The following is a 5,389-nucleotide window of genomic DNA, read 5'->3' on the forward strand; positions in this document are numbered from 1 at the left end:
AATCCTGGCCCTTTTATTAACACTGTCCTCTAGCAAGTTAGTTAACCTTCCTGAATCTCAGTTTCTGTATCTCTAAATGGGGAAAACAACACCTATGTTGTAGGGCTGATGTGAAGATTACCGCTGAAGAGCTTAGAACAATTCTGGCACATAGGAAAAGAATATAATAAACATCAGCTGCTGTTCCTTTTCCTTAACTTTACAAACCCCCTCACCACATAGAAAATAATACACCATGGTCTTTGAGATTTAAAAAAAAATGTACATTTTATATGGATATTCAAGGTAATTCCAATAACATTGCTACTCTTTGTCTAATTTTAACAATTTTTAAATAAGATCTAGGTTTGTTCTGTTTTGTTTCATTTACTTTGCTGTTGATTTTCTTGGATTCTGTAGCCTCTCCGTGGATCTGGGTATGCAAAATGGGGATGCTTTGCTGACATGAAGCCTCTCTTCCAATTCACTAAAAGTTCCCGGTTATATGTGTTTATAACACTCATCCCTGATGTCACTGGATCCTTGGTCATCTTCCTCAGAGGTAGGAATAGGGTGAGGGCATGGTACTCCAGAATCTGCTGATGAGCAAGCAAGGATGGTCTTCATGTTTTATTCTACTCTATCAAGTTCTCTTCTGTATGGATCTTGAGAGGCCACCCAAATTAGACTCATGGGCCATCTGCTCAGATCGAAGATTTATTTAATCACTTTAGGTAAAGAAATGTACAAACTGTAGCACGGAGGAGAGACTCTCACTCAACTTCAACTTGCTCACAATAGCGCTTATTTCCTTGGAAAGGTTTGTGCCAAAATCCAGCTTTAATTGCATAACTTTCAACTCAGTTTTCCATAATAGGTATTAATGTCTGTCTGTCGCCTGCTCCATGGATGATGACCCTAGAAGCTAACATGCTAGCGAGGTACAAAGTCAACCAAATCAGTTCCAGATGCGTAAGGCTGCACTCTACCAAATGTTTCATGAGCAAGATAGAGGAACTGCAGGAAAGGTAGGGAATGGCTCCTTGCAGCCCGAGATGAGATTTACTCCACACACCTGACCTGGTTGGTGCCCTGCCTTCTGAGAAACTGTTAAAAAAGAGAAAAGGAAAAGAAAGAGTGAGAAATTCTATTACCCAGGTGCGCTGGGTGCTGAGTTACTTGGTTCCTCTATGAATTTTTTGTTACTGTTTAAATGAGATCAGAAGCTATCTAAAACACCCTGCGTGGGTGAGGGGTTGCCGTCATGCCTGCGGATTAATACTTGGGCTGGAGATCGCGGTGTGTGAGGCGCCTTCCCGCCCCCAGGCTGCCGCAGTCTCTCTGCGAGGCAGCGACGCAGGTGACGTCCGTGTCAGCCCGCATTGTCCGTAAACAAGGAAGGCCTGCCTCAGAGTGGGGTTGAGGGAATTGATGCCTCACTTGAGTGCTTTGAGAGGCCAAGATCAAAAGCCCTTTTAAGCATATCATATAATTATCATCATTAAGAAGCACGAGGCAAGGAGTCCTCAACTCCCAAATTTTCAAAGCAACAAAAGCAGCACAGCTTTAGTGGGACTTTGAAGTCAGATAAATCTCCAGGTATTTTCATTATAGAAACTCACAACTAATTAAGAAAACCCCTATCTGGGCCAGTGTTTAATTATGTTTGCTTGTCCGCCTGTGTCATGTTCTGTGTTCTGAAAGGAGAGGGGTGTCGGTTGGAGTGTACCAAGAGAGCGTGCTGGGACCAGCCAACAGCTTTCATTTTGAGCAAAGCATGGCGTAGCAGGGTTTTGATCTCTTTTGTCTAAATAAATAAGTTCTTAATAAGCATTGATGATTTTCTTAAGCATCCACACAGCCCAAAGGTTAGCCAGAACTTCCTCCATAAAAGCCACACCTCTTTTATATTAAGGGGGAAAGTATTAAACCATCTACGTAGGAAGATGCTGGAAAACTCTGTCTGATAATAAAATAAAGACAAATGGCACCAACTATACCTCTAAGAGAGGCTGTTTCGGTGGGAGGTAGGCCGGAGCTGCTAACTGGTAGCCTGAGTCAGATCTTACCTAAAGACGGCTTTGCTTTGGCGTAGAAGATGGCTCACGTTGGAGTCCTGTTCTTTCTTCTCCACGGCCTTTCGGCTTCAGGGGTGGCTGCTCAGCTTCTTCAATATCCCCGTTCACCAACCACCCACTGAACAGCATACAGTCCACGCCAAACAGTGTGCCGGGCACGGGGAATACAGGAGGACCCGAGCCCTTCCCCGGAGGGCAATACCATCCGGCAGGGGAGAAAGATACAGCCCAGGAAGGGGAGGTCACTCTGCAGGGGAGAAAGACAGGGTGCATGGCCTGGACAGCAGGGAGAAGATCACAAAGGCTGGTTTCTGCACTACATCCTGTTCTTCTGCACGACAGTCACCTACAAGGAACAATACCTAACTTTTGCAAAAGTCCTCTTTTCTTATGAAATGTGTTTAAAGTATAGTTAATAGTACTGCCTACTACTTCTGAGGCCATTTTATTTGATTTTGTCTCATTTCGTGTTTATTTTTCATTTCTCTGTAGGCCTTGGAATCAGATTTGCTTGGATCTGAGTCCTTCTTCTTCCATTTACTAGCCCTGTTGTTGTGGATAAACGAGCCAACTCCTGTGAGCCTCAGTGTTCCCATCTGTCTAATGGGTGTTACAGAATGCACACTTCACCTGCTTGTCATGCTCTAATTAGGTAATGTAAATGATGTGCTAGGCCTAGGACTGGACACATGTCTGGGCACCAAAGGCAGCAGCTGCTGATATTTTTATTAGTAGTACTCTTCAAAAGAAAGTCTGGCACACAAATCTCATGTCTAACTACACCAAGGTCTTGTGAAAATCACGAACTCTACCCAGGTTCTGGATACTTAGAAATGCATGTGTTTCATTTCTAATACAGTTGCTAAGTGATTTAGCTGATTTTTAAAAGCTGCCTTCTAGAGCCTATACAAAGTGTGCCCTGGTGATATGCCCTGTTGTCCTTTTTTTTATTTTTAGCTACACCAACCAACCTGATCATAATAAATTTAGATCATAATATGATGCCAGAAAAGAATCACCCAGAGGAATAGTCCATGGCCAATAAACAGTTCTCACACCTGAGTAACTGAGAGAAAAACAAAAATAAGAATAAACACATCTTTAAATGCCCCGACGCATCTATGTCATAACACAAAATGTTATTTTGGGGCCAGGCTCAGCAGAGTCCTTTGGATGGATTTGAGTAAAATGAGGAAATGAGCAATGTGGAGAAAGTTTGAAGAAAGAGAAAAGAACCTCATCCACTTCAGGTTTTCAAAGGATATTGGGCCTGCATGTTTTTGTAAAGAAACATCTGTCAGGATTTGTGAACCCACCAGAGTGCCCAGGATTCACTTGGTTAATGTGGGGAGAGGCTGTTGAGTCAAAAGCCCCAGGCAAATTGAGCAAGCTGGTGGCCCCTGAGGAAAGCAGGAATTTAGCTGAATGCCTGATACCATTTTAATGCCAACTCACAGAACTTTTTGATACTAATGAGGCCCCACCATTTCAGAGCAGTTACATTAATTGAGATTAATTGAAAAATCTACTGAAAAGTTCACCTGTTCTTTGAGGGTAGCAGAGAGAGATGCCCTGTGTTTTGGAAGCCCCCCTGCCAATTAACAAATGTACTGCATTGGGAGTTCTGAACCCTGTTGGAGACTCAGTAACCCCTGCTCCTCTCTGTGCATCTCAGGCAACTCGCTCACCTTTCGATGGTGCCTGCAACGTCGCTATTCCTATTTTCTGTATCGGCAATGGAAGAATGGACCCCAAACACTGTTTTTTTATGCTGTGATCACCTTGGGAATTTTCATGGCAGAGATGTCCAGATGTTGACAGCTCTTTCAACCACTCCTCCAACTGAGCTTCCTGATTAAGTCAGGCATAAGAGAACAGTTCTTAACCACAGACAAAGCTTCTCACTGCTGGCTGTCTTGCCAGTCTCCATGCTCGCTTCAACGGTTATTGGGAACCAAATGGCACAATAGGACAATTTCACAGTTCATTATCTGAGAACTAGTGGAACCTCAAGAATTTAGTTGAGGGCAAGCATACAAACTTTGTATATATATCTAAATTTAACAGAGTTACTGACATTGAGAGTTGTGGAGCTTTGGTCAAAAGGAAATAAGAACCAGCCTCTACTATCTAACAGTGCTGGTGATGTAATTAGGAGAGCTTTACTGTTCATTTAGGAGTTTTGTGAGGCCTATGTGAAGGTAGGAGAATGATTTTTGCAGGCTCCCTGCCAGCTCCATGATTTTTATGAGTCTACAATCAGGCAGGAAAATATACATCAATAGCCTCCCCAGAAGATTTCTGATCATTCCAGTTTGGCTAGAATGATGTAAAGAGTGACTTTCCCCATTGGTTTGCTCCCCACTGTCTGGGCTAAGGCAACCAAGGGCCATAGCAAATGTGCAAATGAAAGCCGACTGCAGGCGAAGAAGTCACCACGTTCTATCCGAACCTCAAAGGAAGATGCTATTCAGTGCCGATTCTGGGAAGCGTGAGGGTTCCTATTTCACCGGAGCTGCGTTTGCTCACATCCAGCCATGACCAGGGAAGGGAGAGCCTTCAGCCAAGTCTGAAACCCGCTCAGCCCCTGTGGGATTTGAGTTTAGCTCTTTTAAAACAATATTTTGATGAGTTGTGTGTAAATGAATCAGAAACATATGGATTCAATTTCCCTTGAAGTGTACATGGGTTTAAAAATTAAGGGGGAAAAATGTGTGGTGCTTGGGTATGTATCAAAAGAAAAATGTTTAAAAAATAATACAAGATGCTTTGCAGAACAGAAAGCATGCCTTCCTTCTTGAAGCCAGGGTAATTGCAGCAGAGCTAGAGGCCAGTCTTACGACTCTGAAGTTAAAAAATATGCATGGGGGCTGGCCTTCCAAGGTCTGCTGTTCTGTTGGCAGCCTCCTGCAATGTCCTGGGACCTTGTGAACAACACCCGGCAAATGAAAAGCAGACACTATTCCACAAGGAGGCCAAATCTATCTGGGCTGAAAATTAGATCACCAGGCAAACTGAACAGATTTTCAAACAAGGTACTTGCACTCTCTTTTCAAGTTAATTTAATTCTAAATGGAGGGCAGTCTTCAGGCTGAGATAGAAACTGAAGCTCAGACATATAAACCCCCAATTTTATCTTCCCACCCTGAAGATCCTCTGGGCCAGAGGCCATGAATATCAGTGAAACAGAGTATTTGGGAACTGAAACTTAGCTAGGAGAGAGCCCAGCTACTGAATCCCTTTTGGGCTTTTGGGGCATGTTTACTGGTTTGCCACATCTCCACTCCTATACTACCCCAGCCACAAGAGGCAGCTCCCTTAGGAAACAGTGA

At 43.5% G+C, this 5,389-nt stretch overlaps 1 long non-coding RNA gene across 1 annotated transcript; it reads left to right on the forward strand.

Annotated features, from left to right (window-relative positions):
• Positions 1–1,387: 1,387 nt before the first annotated feature.
• LOC141372813 (uncharacterized) lies at positions 1,388–5,092 on the forward strand. Its single transcript, XR_012378257.1, has 3 exons — positions 1,388–1,578; positions 2,550–2,709; positions 4,961–5,092. It is a non-coding gene; the product is annotated as an uncharacterized lncRNA (long non-coding RNA).
• The last annotated feature ends 297 nt before the right edge of the window (positions 5,093–5,389 follow it).

This window comes from Callorhinus ursinus, unplaced genomic scaffold, assembly GCF_003265705.2.
Source record: "Callorhinus ursinus isolate GAN/ISIS: 27379988/994484 unplaced genomic scaffold, GSC_fseal_2.0 scaffold5, whole genome shotgun sequence".
Lineage (NCBI taxonomy): Eukaryota > Metazoa > Chordata > Mammalia > Carnivora > Otariidae > Callorhinus > Callorhinus ursinus.